This window comes from Danio rerio, chromosome 11, assembly GCF_052040795.2.
Source record: "Danio rerio strain M-AB ecotype USA chromosome 11, GRCz13ab, whole genome shotgun sequence".
In the NCBI taxonomy this organism is placed as follows: Eukaryota; Metazoa; Chordata; class Actinopteri; order Cypriniformes; family Danionidae; genus Danio; species Danio rerio.
The window spans coordinates 41,085,799-41,103,278 of record NC_141031.1 but is presented as its reverse complement, the minus strand read 5'-3'; the positions used below and the strand labels follow the sequence as shown (position 1 = coordinate 41,103,278).

Genomic DNA, 17,480 nt, shown 5'->3' with positions numbered 1-17,480 from the left:
TGGCCAAGTCGGCATTTCTGTGTGGAGTTTGCATGTTCTCCCCATGTTTGCATGGGTTTTCCCTGGGCTCTCCAGTTTCCTTCCACAGACTAAAAAAATATTGGTAACATAAGTAAATTGACCAACCCAAATCAACACCACAGACAAGCATTTAATTAAGCATATCCTCTCCATAGTTATTCATTATATACATCCACCATTATCAAGCAGGGGAGTTCCCAAGACCTACCTGATCTTAAACTCCCCTCTCGCCCTGTAATGGGAGGGAGCCCCAGGCTCGAGGATCTCATGAGCGGGATCTTTCCCGGTACAGCATGCCAAACACGCTTTATATATATTAAATAAAAAAAAGAGTTAAAATCTGTATGTTAAAAAAAAACCTAAAACCTCCATAGTTGAAAAAACATCAAGGTACAAATAGTATTCGCTAGTCTTGGTAGTTTACTTTACAGTACGCCCAAAGTTTTGTCTATTTCACATATGGCAAGTCTAACACATTCACCTTTGCAGGGCCATCATCATGAAATTGAGTAACCTTCACTGAAACTCCAACAGATGTGTTCGCTGAGGTGTAAAGCCACTAAAACACAACAATCACATTCACAGATGATAGTACAGATGCTTGGTGAGAAAATATCACGAAGATGAAGTGAGTTAGAGAACCTGATTAAGGCAGCCGGTGGACTTTCATGATCTCTGGCATATATTTGACACGCTCAAAGGCCTCCTGCTCGGAAGGGCTCATCATTCCCCCTCACTGCGACTATGGCATCCAACGATAAAGTGGAGATGAAGTGCAGGATTACACTGATGCCTTTCATCAGCACGTAACCTAACAGCAGCCTCATGAAAGGGAATACAAGGTAGAGTACTGGCGTCTGGAGACACCGCCGGTTGGCTTGGAGTGCGTGGGACGGCTCTGTGATGTGTCCGTCCCAATAATCCTCAACGATAAACTTTGCTGAGGGCTCAGTCGACGGAGGTGGCAGCTCTGAACCCTTCCAATTCCCCCCCACCTCTTTTTTCTAATTGCTTTTATTACAGAGCCATTGATCGAGAATGGGTTGGCGTGGAAAAAGGAAGAAGAGTGATCCTACAGCAGCGCTTTGTTTACCACGAAGAGCGAGGTGTTGAGTCTTTGTAGGTGCTCTGGCTGTCAGCTAATTTCCTTTTCATCAGCTCGGTGATGGCTTCGCCTGTTCGCTTGCTTGTACCTTGTGTGGAAAGTCAGAGTGGATGACGACCGAGTTTTCAAATTAGTCAGAGTACCGTGAGCCTTCAGCACTGGATCGACTAACAAGATTCAGCTTTAAACACTCATACTGGCATGGTGCTGTTGAAACGGCAGTGTGTTGTGTGTGATCACTTGCTGAATCCCGGTTTAATTAAATGGGGGTTAGGTGAAGGGTGTCGAGGCGCAGATGGTGTAGGTGTAGGAACTGGAAGTGTGTGCGAGCACCTTAATCGCTTCCTGTGGGAATCAAGTCGAAGTGATGGCCGCGGTCTCCGAATGACAGTTTTATTGCATTTATAATGTCTGTATACACAGCAGCGTGAAGCAAGTGTCGGAGGAAGAGAGAGAGACAAAATCGTTGGCTGTCACTCTTCGAGCCCCCTTTTTCCCCTCCCCGTGCCTCTGGCCCCTCACTTCTGTCAATCATATTTGTGAAAAGGGCACTGGCTCTTAATACGGTGAATGACAATGATTTTTTTAATAATAATAACCTGGATCCGCCGGAGGAGCGGGCGAGGGCATCCCTTTATATTCTGACATTTAAGATAAGCAAACTTTCTCATAACGTCAACACGGATAACAAATACCCTAGAATAGCGCACAGTTGCCCTTTAGTGGGATTTGCACGGCTAAGAGAGTTTGAAGCCATCTAATTATGGCAAGTATAAGCATCGTGCTGGACAAACTTCCTCTCAGGCTTCGCTGGGAGTTAGCTTAACTAGCTGGTGAGTCATAGGTATGCAAAGAGGCTCACGTGAAAACAGTCTGTACTCCGACACAAAGAGTAAATACCATGGTAACCCATAGTTTCTGACAGGACGGGAATTTTAGATGGTTCACAGTTATGGCTCAAGTAAAATAATTCTATATTATTATTACAGCATAATATTATCTTTGATATTAAAGCTTAATGTTATTCTATGATTTTATGAAATATTTTGAAAGCTTGTGCACCACTCAGTTATTAATCAGGAAATGCTTTAAAATGTAACTTTAATTCTTCTATTTTAATTGTGCTAAGAAGTTGAATGTTTATTGAACAATATAAACATTAGGGATAATATGGGAATGCTAAAAGTGTTATAGAATAGAAGAACTAGTTTGAACCAGGGCGTAAATGAACACTTTCACAACCACTTTGACTTCTGAACAGGTGAATACCCCTATCATCTTCAAAAATGCAAAAATTCTATTTAATTATGTATTTTGGTGGTAATCTATTATAAAATCTTATAAGGGTAACCCATTATATGAAGTATACAGTAGGAACTTCAAATGTATTTATAACATAATTTTGAGCGGATCATGTGCTTATGATTGACCACAGCCGGTCCCGCATTAGCTAATACATGATCCTCCGATCAGATGATTCCTAATGAGTCACTATAAATAACCACAGTCTTTATTCTACAATTATCTTCATCTGGAAGAAACCCCCCTTCCTCCCTTTCTCCTCGCCGCTTTACCTAGATTGGGCAGCACGGTGGCCCAGTGGTTAGCACTGTTGCCCCACAGTAACAACACTGCCAGCACTGGTCCTTGCCAGGCCGGTTGCCATTTCTGTGTGGAGTTTGCATGTTCTTCCCGTGTCCGTGTGGGTTTCCCCCAGGTTCCCCGGTTTTCAGTCACCGTCCAAAGACATGCATCATACGTAAACAGACTAAGCCAATTGGGCACCATCTTGCTCCCAGCATCAGTATTTCCTTTTCAAAGCAGTTCACCTATAGACACATCAGCGAGGGAATTTGTAAGATCTACCTAAGCTCAATCTCTCTCGCCCTGCGAACAGGAGGGAGCCCTGGGCTCAAGGATCTCTTGAGTTCAGGGCTCTCTTCCAGGACAGCATGCCAAACAAGCTTAAAATAAATCATCAGACATGTCTGAACGCTTGAAACATGTTAATATAATTCCAGTAATCTTATTCTTCAAATTCCGCAGGTGTGCACAAGGACACTACTAAACCCGATGAAGGTAAAACTTTATAATTGGACATAAGAACTGCACCAGAAATTGACCAGAAAGCAATAATTGAGAATACACTAGCATTGATCATTAAACACTCTTTCATCAGCAGTGTAAATTTAGACTTTTCAGCTTAGTCCCTTTATTAATCTGGGGTCACCACAGTGAAATGGACTGCCAGCTTATCCTGCATATGTTTTATGCAGCAGATGCCCTTCCAGCTGCAATCCATCACTGGGAAACACCAATATTTAACCAGATTAGATCTTCCATTTCATTTCTCCAGAGCCAGAACACAATGTTGTGTTGATGCAGTGGACTAGTAAACAACCACTCAGAATGTCCTCACATTATATACTGTAGGTGTTTTCTGTGACACTCAATTTTCTTTTGAAAATAAAAGCATCCAGTTACTTTATTGTAGTAGTAATTCAATTCAATTCATCATATTAATATAGAACTTTTTACAATGTAGATTGTGTCAAAGCAGCGTAACATAAAGTTCTTGTAAGCTTTAGTTGGGTTCAGTGTAATGTAAATTTCACTGCTGTAAGCCGAAACACTGAACACTGAAGAACAACTCCACCAAAGCACAAGTAATAATAACTATACCTTAGTTATACCTTAGTATTAATAACTATGTGTGTAAAAAAGTTAATTCTTAAGTTTTACTTTTGTAACAACTACAAAACCTGTTGATGTAATACATTTCGTCATCGTTTTCCTATTCCAGAGCCGTTCAGAAGGACTGTACAACTCTGGCCTTGGGTGAAGTGTGTCGAGGCTATATGAGAGCGAGAGAGACTAACAGAATAAAGTGGAACAGCCTCTTGAAGGGCTCTGCTTCTTTTTACAGACAGATGGAGCAGAAAGTGAGAGAGAGGACACCTGCTGGTCCACAAGGCTGCCCCCCCCCCTCATGCTTCTCCTTTTTCTACCTCTTTCTCTGACTCCAGCATTAGAATTCAGCATCTCTTCTGCCTCGTCTGAGTGAGTGGGTTACTGAAGCGTTTCACAGTAAGAACCAGTGAATGATAATGAACCGAACGTGTGCGAGAGGGAGGGGAAGAGGGAGGAGATCCGAGAGGATTCCTGTAAGCTGGCTCTCTTCTTGAAACGTGGACAGGGAAAGAAAGTGAGCAAGCGAGTGAGAGGACAAACGAGGTTGTCGACTGAATCACCACCACCTCCACCACTTCACCACTCCTTTCTCGTGGCACGGGGGAGTGAGTGTGGGACGGGACGCCCCGCACTGTTCCCTCTCCCTCATACCCGTCCTCCACCAACAGACCCACTACTCCGAATGAATTCATTCATCTTCTTCCATCCTTTTGTCATTTTCCTGTCAACCTCCCTCCGCTTTATTATTATTATTTTATTTCTCTCCTTCTCTCCCCTCCCTTGTTCTCTTTTCGGAGTTCTCCCACACATTGCTATCCCACTCGTTTTGTCATGACCAAGGAAGAGAAAATGATCGGCCGGCGAGCAATGAGAACCAAAGAGGAACGGCGGTACGAAGAGAGCTCTGTCCGGATGTGGAGTTCAGGACTGCAAGTAGCCGGTCCTCTCCAGGTGGATTATCCAAAGCAGAGAATTTTTGAATCCCACAGCGAAAAGAAAAGAGCCGTACTGAAATCCTGAGGGGGGACGAATGTTCTTGCACTTTCCTTGTATTCAGATAGTTCTCAACTTGTTCTGCATTGTTTAATTCGATCTCTTGTTTCTTGCTTGTGTCTCCAAGCCCCCCTTTCCTCTCTCTTGTCTTCGATTTGGGACATTTTGGCTGCTCATTGTGAAGAATTCTCGGGACTGTGCTCTGAATAGCACTTTTCAGTCTAATTAATTCCTTTCTGAGCCAAGATTCGAAAAGAAGCCTTTTTTCCTCACTCGGCCTCCCTCCTTTTGAGACCAAAATAATTGGAGCCGTGGACTCCACTGTAGCTGTGCCACAGGACCAAGTTGGACCAATCTGGACACAACACCTGGTGCATTGTTTGCAAGAGAAGCCATTTTTCCCGTTTTCCAAATCACTTTATTATCTCTCCGAGGGGGCGCAACCACCCAAGCCTTGGGCCTTAGTAATCTGGATATGTTGAAGTGAAGAAATGGAGACCTCCAAGGAGATGAAAGTGAAAACAATGTTTCTGAGCCCTAATCTGAGAACTAGATGAACTTATCCTGAAAGGAACAAGCAGAATGAAGGACAGAACTGATTTGGAGACCCTTACAACCTTGTGAATCTGCAAATGATACACAAAATTAGCTGAATCTCCCTGTCCTTCTACATTTTGTGTCCTAACTAGAAAACATGAAAAAACGAAACCAGCATACCAGGAATTGGTCTTTTGCGCTCATTCCAAGGCACTGAAAAAACTTGGGCAAGTCTGGGAACCCTTCGTTGGGCTGTATTGTACTTTTTCCCCAGCCTTTTCATTGCACCCCCCATTTTTTTCTACGTTAAGTCATTCACAGGGGCACTTTCTCTCCCCCTCCTCCTTTCGGTAGCTGAAAGCCGCTGATCGCTAATCCACGGCTGTTTCATCAGATTCTCGTGCTGATTTCTACATTGATTGGCCGTCTACTTCAGAACCTCTCCGGCTCCCTCCTCTTGCTCTTTCACTCTCCTTCATCCACTTCTCACTCTCTCATCCCCCTCCCTCCTTCTCTCTCTCTCTCTCTCTCTCTCACCCTGCCTCATTGTCTCTGTGTGCGGCAACAGTGCTGCTGGAAGCCAGTCCTTTTCACTGCTCGCCAGACAGAGGAAGGCAGAGGTGAGTCCCGTCAAATGCATCCCAAAGCCATTGCCCACTCTGTCTCTGACATCGCTCTCTTAATGTGAATGTCCACCATTGTGTTTGTTTATCTGTTCTCAAACTCTCTGTTGCCATCTGGCATAAGTGTGATTTTTGTGTTTTCCCTCATTGCGTTGTCGGTGAGTGTGAGTAAATGTGGTCTCTGCTGGTGTGTGATGGCTTGGTTCTAGCAGGTGTTTTTGGTGGTTGGATGCAGTTGCTTGTTACTAGAGTGTGTGTGTGTGTGTGTGTGTGTCTGATTTGGGATGCATTTCCACTCATGGAGTGTTGCTGTGGTTGCCTTATCTCAAAGTTCAGCATGCAAAAATCCTTTAGGGTCTAAAATGTTCTGCGGAAAAAGAGAGATTCGCTGACCGGTGCTTCAGCTGCATATGCTTTACGTAGTGCCGCTGTGCATCCTTGCATATCCACAGGACAAGCGTTAATAAATGCATACACATGCATATATGTTATTATGCACTTTAAAACTTCAATCTCAAGCACTTTCTGACATGAATTTTATTTCACTATGGCAAATTTAGTCGTATCCCTAGGGCTGGACAGAAATAGATCCCAAGCTAAATCAGGACAAGCACCAAGACTCCATGGAAAAAGGTGTTACGCATGACCAGACTTCCGTGCAAAAACTAAACTGAATTTTAGAAAAAGAATTTAAATAGAGACAAGGAAAAGAAGATTTAAAACAAGCAAAGATGTCACATATTTAAGCAGGACAGGTTTTGTACATTTTTACCATGTTTTATTGCCGTCTCTTCATTTGTCCCATAAAATGATGTAAGCTTTTCCCTCAGTATCACCTCATCCCCAAATCGGATCATCCACATATTGCACCAAGACCTTCATCTTTATTAGGTGCTAATGTCTGCGAATATATAATACAAATCTATAAACGTATAATAGACATGTTTAAATAGATATAGTGTCATATATATATTCTTAATTTACCTGTTAATCATCTACATATCAGCATGTAACTGTTAAAATGTATTTTCTGTTTTTGAGCATCGCTTTAAACGATCTTTATTCTACTTAGATTACTATAGAGTTCTCAGTCTAGCATTGTTGCGGTTAAGTTGATTGGTTTCTACTGGGTCCTTGCAGCAGCATAGACAACTGAAGTTTATCTTCATTTGCTGCATGGATGCAGAGATAAAAGACTGACACATTTCCTTATTACTGCTCGCAAAATGTCAGCAAATGCAGCTTAAGCTTGTGTAAGATAACAAGTGGAACCGTAGATGGTAGCGTGGAGTCAAAAGACATCATAAAGTGGATTTTTCACAGCTAAACAGGATTCCCTCTATATTCAGGGTTTCCCCGCTGCTTCGAGATGGAAAGTATAATGTGTTTGTGTGTGTGTGTGTTTAAGCAAAGGGAAGGGGAGGGGAGTCGGACACACATGCTGCGAGAGACGATTGACAGTAGCTAAATTGGTTCAGACACATTACGGTTGGATCTATCCCTTCTTTGCAGCGGGGACGGACACCTACGGAGGGTACGATATATGTTGTCGTCTCAAAAGCAGCAGGTCTTCAGAATCCTGTCCTCTTGTGTGAATGCCTGTCTTCCCGAACAAAGGGGTCCAAAAGGTTGAGGGATAGTTGTACGCACCCTGCGTGACACAAAATACAATCCAGCAGTAACAATAGCCAGCGCATAGTATAAAATGGTGATTTCTGTGTTAAAAATACCAAGAGTGGCAGAGTGGAAGCTCGGAAGCGACAGGGTCTGGCGGTCTCACGGAGATGCAGGTGTCCAGAGATGGCAATTCCTCCACACCTCCGCACTCAGATACTTAAGATGACACCTCTGACAGCCCCGCTGTCAGTATCAGACTCTGCCGAGAGATTATCATTCGCCTCGAACAATGTCTCCCAGTCCCCTATTGTCCTTTCCACAACTCTCCGGCTGCACATGTTTGGCTTTCCGTGCCATTTTCCAAGGAACTCAATGACCCTGAAGACAGCTTTAAGATGCTGCTCTAGGCTAAGACACGTAAACTTGAATGTAGAGTAGTTCTTTTTTCTAAATTGGTAAGATTCGTGAAATATTGCTTGATACTCTTTTCTGTTATTCTGATGATTTTAATGTGTACCATTCATACTTTTTAGCGGTTAAAGTATAAATGACTACTAAAAATGGTTTCAACATATAATTTTGGTGCTATAGGCAATCAACCATTACGTCATTCTGTTGCCTGTTGCTGTGGGCGTTACCCTTTGAGAAGGGTGGCGTGACTTTTGCGGTCTCCCGTCCAATCACTGTTTACACCTCCCCTTGCCCAGCTGCATATTCAGGGCGTGGCACATTCTCTCTGACAGCCATCATTCTGTCCGTTTTGTCATTTGGCTTTCAAGTTGAAGAAGTTAAAGGGATGCTTCACCACCACCACCCCCCACCCCCTGCAGAAGAATATAATATTAAAATAGCTCTAAATAAATGTGTAAATCTAAAAAGGTGTGCGTAATGCATATTTGAAATGACAAAGTCAATAGATCATGAAATAATTTTAATCTTTGGTGAACTATATCTCTTTAAATAGATTTTTTTTCCCAAAATGGTAAATACAAAGTATTGTATAAAATTAGACTTATTTATCCTGTGCAAGCCAGTTTTTTTCCATCATATTTGCGCACTCAAAGGTAGAACTGACATCAAGGATGTCTTAAACTTAGTTCGGATGCTTTTATTTTTTGTCAGGCAAACATGATGCGATTGTGTTGTTGAGGGGGGAACCCTGCCTAGTGCATAGCAGCTGCCATTCTCGTATCGAAAAAGAGGGGGAGAGTTGAGCATCCTACGTTTGAATGATGAGAGCTCTCCAGCACACAGAAGCGTGGTCATACTGAGGCCCATTCACTCCCTAACATTCCCTGGCTCTTACTCATTTTCTGAGAAGAGGGACGCGTCGCCCACCAGCCTCCTTTCGACGCCTCCCTCCCCCATTTTTATTTATCTATTCTCTCATTTTCCCGGTAATGACTCTCTCCCGTCAATTAGGCTAACTCGTCGCCAACGTTCCTGAAGTGAATGAATACATGATGATGCCTCCCCTGCCGTTCCCCTGCTCCTGGGAGGTGCGAAGAAAAAAAAATCAGCGCGATCTTGCAGGGGAAGGCATTTGCCAGAGATAAAGCTAATTTAATCCGATGAAATGTGACATTTGGCGGCGGACGCTCCCACTCGGCCAGAGTGCAGGTGCTGCATCAAGATTAATGAATCGCCAACAGCCCATCCATTCGCACTGAGAGAGAGAGAGAGAGAGAGAGAGAGGGCGCAGGGGGTAGGGCCAGAAAGACTGAGATAGAGTGAAAAAGAAAGAAGCAGAGAAAGAAAGAAACATTGAATGCAATAGAGGACAGTGGTTGGTGGGAGGTCAGGTACTCTGTTAAAGGAGGGCGTTGAGCTGCGTGCTGTGTTTTGTCACCAGGGACCCGCTGTGAGAGATTGAGAAGGCGGCTACCTTGATTAGAAGTGAGAGTTCTTGCTCCCCATATCTCTTTTTTCATCTTTCCGATCCTCCTCTTCAATCCCACTGGTGTTCTAAAGTGACTTGTATAAGAGCCCGTGGCTTGTTTTCGTATCTGTGCTCGCATATGCACAAGTATGTTTACTTGCGTAGTTAACGGCGCCCACGGTTGGTGGGGAATTTCCTCGCGTGAAGAGCACGGCACAGCCAAAGGAAGCAGATTGGCACTTTTGACTCATGCCAGAACATAATAAATACTTACTGCCTCTTACGATTACTTCTGCTTAGAATTTCATTAGGAAATCAAGCCTATTAGCTCTAAACTATTAGCTTTTCAAGTCAACACTGCAATTATGAAGTGTTTGCTTGCCTACTGCGAGCTGAGCTTGAAATAAAAGCCAAAAACAAGTTTGGACAAATTTAAGAACTGCAATTTAAACACAATGTTGTCTTTTACATACTAATACATTATAAATGTTTATGTATTTAGTCATATCTTAAAAATATAGATTTTATTAATCACTTCATAAAAACATATACATTAACACTATGCATGCATCATTGCTTTTAAGGCCATTGTCATTGTCTTTTATACGTACATCTAATACTCTCTGAATACCTTAAACTGTGCAGCATCTGTTTTGTTTATTGTATTTTCTATATATAGATATTTGAAAACCTTTAAATGTTTTGTTCTTATACAGACAGTTAGCAGGTTGAGGGTGTTTTCATATTCCCCTTCCGTTATGTTCTGATTTCACCTTGACCTCCCTGTCTCCTAACTTATAGAGGGTGACAGGATGTCCTCATTAGAAGAGAAAAAGAGGGCGTTCTGCATTCACCAGGGGACCTGATTACCATATAAAGTGACAGTGTACAAAAACAAAAACTGTAATCTACTGTATGAATCTTAACTTCTGACCTTGATGAGAGATACTTTGCTGTGAACTGGCTACATATTAGCTTGATGCTGAATTATAGTTCCCAAGAGCCATCTGTATCCGGCAACCCGGTAACAGTATCTTTTCCTTATGCAAATCAAGCGTTTGTGCAGAAATGATAACCAGAGGAGCTGCAAAACCTGCTTTTTATGAACGATCCGCCTCAATGATCAGAGGTTTTGCCTAAATTCACACATATTGCATTGAATCATGGCAACCACTAGACCTGAATGCAGGCAAATTGTAGGCATAAATCCTTGCTGACACAAGATCGATTTGAAAAGGATAAAATTTATACAGACAGTAAATAAACACATTATAATAGCAATTAACTTCAAAAATGGATGTGAACTATGAACTCTTAAACACAATGAAGTTCCTTTATTTGTATTGATGGTTCCATGAAGAACATTTCAAATCCCTAGAAATCGTGTATCTACTTAACAATTTTCTTTATGGTTCTGTATAGTAGATAAATGTTCTTAAATTATTAAAATGTTCTTCACACTGCAAAATGTTGGGTTTCTCAACTCTGTCTCAAATTGGCCACATCCATATCGCCCTGCAGCCTGGCTACTCACTGAAGCTAAGCAGGGCTGAGCCTGATCAGTACCTGGATGGGAGACCATATGGGAAAACTAGGTTGCTGTTGGAAGTGGTGTTAGTGAGGCCAGAAGGGGGTGCTCAACCTGCCGTTTGTTTGAGTCCTAATGCCCCAGTATAGTGAAGGGGACACTATACTGTCAATGAGTGTCGTTTTTCAGATGAAACGTTAAACCGAGGTCCTGACTTCCTGTGGTCATTAAAAACCCCATGACACTTTTCATAAAGGGTAGGGGTGTAAGCCCGGTGTCGTGGCCAAATTTTCTCCATCAGCCCTTATCCATCATGGCCTCCCAATCATCCCTATCTACCAAATTGGCTCTATCACTGCCTCTCCTTTCTAATGTCCAAGTGGTGTTGTTGTCCTGTGGCTGCCATTGCGTCATCCAAGTTGATGCTGCACACTGGTGATGGTGTGGTGTAGAGAAAGACCCCCCACACTAATGATTGTGAAGCGCTTTGGGCTTTTAGCCATACACACAAAAATGCACTATATACACACATTACATTACCTATAGACAAACTCAGCTGTTGGCTTAAATTTTTTTATTTAAAACTTTAACCTAATGTCCACAATTGCCCTAAAAATGGTTTAAAACCCAGAGTGTATGAATAGTAAGTGGTTATTTAAAAAACCTTGCACTAAAAGGTTCTTTGGGGAACTAAAAAAGTTCTTTTATGGCACCATTTTGGTTCTTTGTGGCTTTTTGATTTTTAAGAGAGTACATTTGAGTTGAGGGCCTCTGTTGCATGGGACAACCGACCATTATGTAAATAACCATTGCAGAATTCCATGATTGGCCAATCAGAAAGAAGAATTCCCCAGAGCCGTGTGGTGATCAGAGTTATCTGTGAATCAGATTCACTCACGAATACAGGGCTTCTTTTATACTCACCTCCCTCCCTTCACATCCGGTTCGGCTTCAGCAGTCTCGCAGTGAAACTCTGAATCTGTGGCATCTCTGTAAAAGCTTTGTGACCTTTTCTTACCTGGTTCCGCTGCTTGGTTTTGTACCTGGTTACTTGAAGATAATCCTTCAGGAGCGCAGCAAAACATCACTTACCTGCACAGCACTGTTTTTATTGAAGAGCGATCAGATCCAGCATCTCAGACGCCCTCCACCGGAGACAGAAATGGGCTCACATTCACATTTTCCTCCTTCTGAGCTCCTCATTTCAGATTTGTGCTCGTGAATGCGCTCTCTGTGGAGAGCTTTACTATGTGGGCCAGGATCTTTCCATATGATTAGCGAGCTTGATAAATGGGACTGTATAATTATGTTGTGACTATTAAGAAGTAGCGGTTAAGCCGTTCTATAAGAAGTGTGTATATAATTACATGGTGTTTTATCAATAGGCTTGTGCGCATCTGAAAAGAGCTCACGCTGGAGGCAGCTGCTCTGTAGTGCTGGGCAGCACAAAGACCCAATGGAGAGTCCTCTCTCTCTCTGCTGTCTGTCCCTTTTTCATATCCCCGCTCTGCTTAATCCTGTGAAAGATCAATTCGCCATATCCTAGTGCTGCTCAGCAAGGTTATGGTGGCCTATAGCAGTTTGGGCTAATAACACCCAGCAGTTGAAGTGCTTTAAGTAGGTCTGCATTGCATCATCAATAGTGCTGTTGTAGAGATCATGTTTATCAAATAGTTAATACTACTGGTGATGCCACATTTACTCAAACAAACTTTAAAATTAGGTCTTAAATTTTCTAAATATTGAGGTAGCACTTGCTACAGGTGAATTATTTTGCTCTGAATGTTCATAGAGATCCTAAGTTTATTTTTGGTAAAGTAAGTCTTTATTAGTCTCGGTTTCATATGCTTTTGGATATTTAAAATCAAATACTTTATTTTTTTTATCTTAAAATCTAATTTTAGGAACCAAGCATTACTGTGCATAGGCCCTATAGGAATTGCTTTGTTGATTATTACTATTATTATTATTATTAATATTCTTCTCTAGACTGAATCGCCATTTTAAGGAGACTAAGCATCCTCGCAAACTCACAAAAGTTTGCACATGCACCAGAAGTGGTGAAAATTCACGTTTGTTATATGTTTCGAAAATGGGTGCAACAAAAATACCTCAACAGCGCCACCTATGCACATTTGACGGACTTGCCCCTGAGCTATGTTTCATGCACATGTCCAAAAATTGGCATACACATCAAACATGCCAATACCTACAAAAAAGTCTCTTAGAGCGAAATCTCAAACCCAACAGAAAGGCAGATATTGAAATTTATAAATCATCCTAGAAGCCATTAAACTGTCTAATTTTGTTGATAATGTGCTCCCGTTTTGTTAAACAATGGTTAATTAATTAGTAATATATTGTATCAACCACTAAATAGCATATTTTTATTAATAATAAACCCATAATTATTTTTTTCATTTGAATAATCCACTAGATTGTTACATAACTTCTTTAATAACATGCTCCAATTGTGTTTAAAATGTGTATTTATTAATAATTATTTGTATAAATCACAACATTTTATACAGTTGTTGATAAACTCAAGTTTTAATGTAATGTATATACATTCTCCAAATGTATGCATATCCATTTACACACAGTGTTTTATGTTATTACTCTCTACAGTATAGTTTAAGAAAGCTAACAGCAATATTATATATATACAATAGCTATTATTCCAGACATAGTTCTGAGTCAGGCAAAGAATCCAAGAACTGGAGTGTAAGAGGTTCTTTATTACTCCTTAGAGGTCGACATTAAACTGCAGGCTGCCGAAGCAGAATGATAGCTCTAGTATAAATAAGCTGCCTAAGTAAAAATGTGTTTGCTAAATGAGTAACAAAAAAAAACCTCCAACAAAGGCAGGTTTTAAATTACTATCGCGCTCCTCTAGAGGGAGCAGTCGAGTCCAGACATGCTAAAGCAGCATTAAGTTTTGTGTTTTTAAGGTCATATCTGAAAGAGGACATCGCACCCTGTGGTTTATTATTTGCTGCCACTTCATTGACTTAACCCAGATGGACAGGTAGCGCTCGTTTACAATGCTAGTTTTGGCCTCTACAAAGAGCTATTTGGTTGGAGAAGAGAAAAAAAAGAGAAGAAAAAACGGCGCTGTAAGTGTCCTCAATGGAGGCTTTGTTACAGGGGCCAGGACCCAGCGTGAGAGGGCTGAGGGCAGTGATGGATAGTAATACCTGGCCCCCCTGGTGCCTCAAATGCCTCAGTGAGATACCAGCTCCACAAACACTGCCTCTGTCCGACTCCTGTCCCTCTTTCCCTGCCCAGCTTTGTGTGTTTGAACAACCAGTGCTTTTTTCTTGCTTTCACCCCCTCCTCTTTCGGTCTCGCTCTTCCATTTTTCACTCAAACGGAAGAGAGGGAGAGTTTGACCAGCTGTCCAGACTCACCTGTGGACGGTGAGCAGGAGGAAACAGGAGGGAAAAGTGTTGCATTTGTCTTTGAAATGCACAAGTTTTGAGACATTTTGCTTTAGTTTCTTGGAGGCTGGCGGAAGAGAGAGGATGTGCGGCCCAGAGAGCTAAGCGGGAACTGAATTTGAGGTCTGTTCGAAACTTTTTTTTTTAACATTCTCTTTACTATATATTTTACGTCAACATTTTAAAACTTTATATTTCTTTTGAAAAAAAGTTTTAAAATCATGTTAATATTATAAACGAGGGGGAAGAGGAAAAAGAACAAAAAAAAAAGTAAGGGGGGAATTTGAGGTGTTTCTACTAGGGTTCGATCACTGCTCTCTTGTTAAACTACTCAATAAATGGATTCCATATTACATGGACATTCTATATTTAAGGAAAAGTTTTAGCTTCTCAAGTGTGGAGCAACAGGGAGGATCTTTTCGTTTCCAGTTCAGTAAAATCAATTTATGTGCCAAAGGGTTATAAATCTAATCACAATATTGATTTTTAGATATTCCGCATCATCACTGACACCAAATATAGGAATATATATATATATATATATATATATATATATATATATATATATATATATATATATATATATATATATATAAAATAGGATATACTTGTTTTCCCACCATGTCTGATATTAATTAAAAAACTGTTCAAAGCTTTTAAAGATGGTTTTTCATCGTAGATGTAAAGTTTAAAGTGAATGATCTAAAATGGGTGTAAAAATACAATTTCTGCCAGATAAATATACTTATACAATTGATTGCCAAATGTCTAACCTGGTGGAACTAGATTAGTTTAGTTAAAGTAAATAATATGTTTTACTTTTAACTTAATTTTAGCTGATTTGGTGTGTTTTAATGTGACTGAATAATTTATGTGAATAAATATTACATTTGTTTTGCTTAATAACACTATATTTTTATCAGTAATGTAATTTTCTTTCATTATTGTTCATTTATTTGACAATCCACCAAATGGTATTCTTGTAATTTCTTTTAATTAATATAAATCAGTTTTCCAAGCCACAAAATGTTTTTTTTTTCAACAAAATGATCTATTTTTGCTTGTCATTAATTTAATATTAATAGTGTATTTTATGTACATAGTTTTACTATTTTATTATAGAAACACAGTAATTCCATCAACATACAAAGAAAAAAATTGTTATTTCTTTTAATTATTTTTAAAAATTATTGTATTTATTTATTTATTTAAGAAGCACATTAGTCTATTTTTCTGAATAATATTCTCTAATTTTGTTTGCGCGATATTTTTATATATTATTTTTAGAGAAGTCACTGATTTGTTTATTTGTATTTATATATATATATATATATATATATATATATATATATATATATATATACTTCTTTTCCTTTTGGTGGATTATTCTTAATTTATTCTGGAAGCTACTATAATGCATCTTTTTTTTGTGAAAAAAAATACTCTAATTTTGTTCTCCAGTCAAGGTACACGTCGAAGCTTTTGATGGTGAGATGTTTGTGCTATTCCAGGAGACAAGATCCCTGTGCTGCAAACATAAGCAGCCGGTGGATTCCCAAATGCTTTTATCTGTGTCTATTTTGTACAGAAGTGAAATTCAGAAGCTCGTCGACTGAATTTCCAGAGTTGTCTTAACCTTAATACACACACACACACACACACTCAGAGGAAGAGAGCTTGCCGCCTCGATGCATATGCAAACAGTGGCTTTTCATTATAACTTTCCTTCTTTTTTTTGGTTTAGCGTATGAGTCACATCTCCCCCTTTTCCCATCGCTCTTTATTTTTTCAGACAGGTTTGAGACAGATCTGATCAATGGCGCTCGGCCTCACTTCTTAACCAGACACTTTCTCCTTTCTCATGGTGCTTTTCTGGCCGCCGTCCATTTCATTCTTCACCGGCCAAATAGATCTGGGGAAGGAGAGAGATTGACTTCTTTTTGTTTGCTCGTTCGTTCCCCCTCATTGCGTTTTGAAAGCACTGACGCACACGAGACAAAACCAATCAATTGCCCTCTCCGTGGATCTTTTTCAAAAACGACCAATAACCTGATCGAAACATGATGTTGTTCACGCCGGAATTTGATCAGTGGCTAGAAAGGGGGTAATAAAATTTATCACGGCCGACCCCATAACTATATATCACATCGTTGCTGCGTGCCCTTTAGCCCACGTTCCCAATGACGGAGAGCTCTGGGATCAGATAGATGGCTTTAAATTATAGAGAAAGACAAGGGTAATAGGCTTGTGGTCAAACTTTGTTTCTCTGTTGACCGTTAGGATTAGCTGTCGGATTTGGTCCCTCACATCCACGCCTGGAAAAACCGTGGCTTATCGTTCTGTCTTCCTGGGAAATAAATAAATAAGGCTACTGTCTGTTGCCACAGAGATCTTGATAATGGCACAAATCAGCTTAGGATCCCCCTTCTGCACAAACCTATCTCTCCCAGGATGCTGAAGGCAGGGAAGGACTTAAATCTGTTTTTTTTTTTCCTCTCTTCTTTTCATTCTGCCTTTCAGTGGAGCTCGCAAAGTCAGAAGGAACTCCTGCGCTGAATAGGAAGTGAGGATTAAGCTGTTCTCCAACAAACAACCAATCTTTTCTGTTTCACAATCCTGACGATTGTTCTATCTATCTATCTATCTATCTATCTATCTATCTATCTATCTATCTATCTATCTATCTATCTATCTATCTATCTATCTATCTATCTATCTATCTATCTATCTATCTATCTATCTATCACAGTTGTCCTCAACCACCAGGCTGTGGTCTGGTACCATGGCGCACAAGAAATCATTAGTTATTTCCGTTCTATTTAGTCTGAACGATCTATTATTTTGAGAAATGAATTCTCTTGGTCACTTGAGCACCAAAATTTAACCCACAAGCTAGCAAAATAAGAAAGAAATAGACATCCTTGGAAAGTTTCTTTGCGAAGGAGAAACGACCCAGTGAAGGACCATCGAACTGGCAAGGAATGGATCTGAATCCCATTTGTCAACAAATCAGGTGAATCCACCATGGCTGTGCTAGAAGAAGATC

General features: G+C 40.5%; 1 long non-coding RNA gene and 1 other non-coding gene across 5 annotated transcripts in view; one reads left to right on the top strand and one right to left on the bottom strand.

Moving 5' to 3' along the window:
* The window catches only part of LOC147834895 (uncharacterized), a 66,577-nt gene that overhangs the window by 16,442 nt on the left and 32,655 nt on the right, over window positions 1–17,480 (bottom strand). The window contains exons 3-4 of one of the 2 annotated variants that reach the window (XR_015502949.1): window positions 664–763; window positions 503–580 (exon numbers count right to left, since the gene is read on the bottom strand). The exons of the other annotated variant lie outside the window; for it this stretch is intronic. This is a non-coding gene — a long non-coding RNA (uncharacterized LOC147834895). The remainder of the gene's footprint in view (window positions 1–502; window positions 581–663; window positions 764–17,480) is intronic. 2 annotated transcript variants of the gene reach the window in all.
* The window catches only part of LOC101882875 (uncharacterized), a 287,867-nt gene that overhangs the window by 252,867 nt on the left and 17,520 nt on the right, over window positions 1–17,480 (top strand). The window contains exon 1 of one of the 3 annotated variants that reach the window (XR_015502973.1): window positions 5,930–5,967. The exons of 1 other annotated variant lie outside the window; for it this stretch is intronic. This is a non-coding gene — a transcript (uncharacterized LOC101882875). Of the gene's footprint in view, window positions 1–5,929; window positions 5,968–14,396; window positions 14,558–17,480 lie in introns of those variants that run through there. One more of the 3 variants, XR_015502971.1, reaches the window with a different exon arrangement.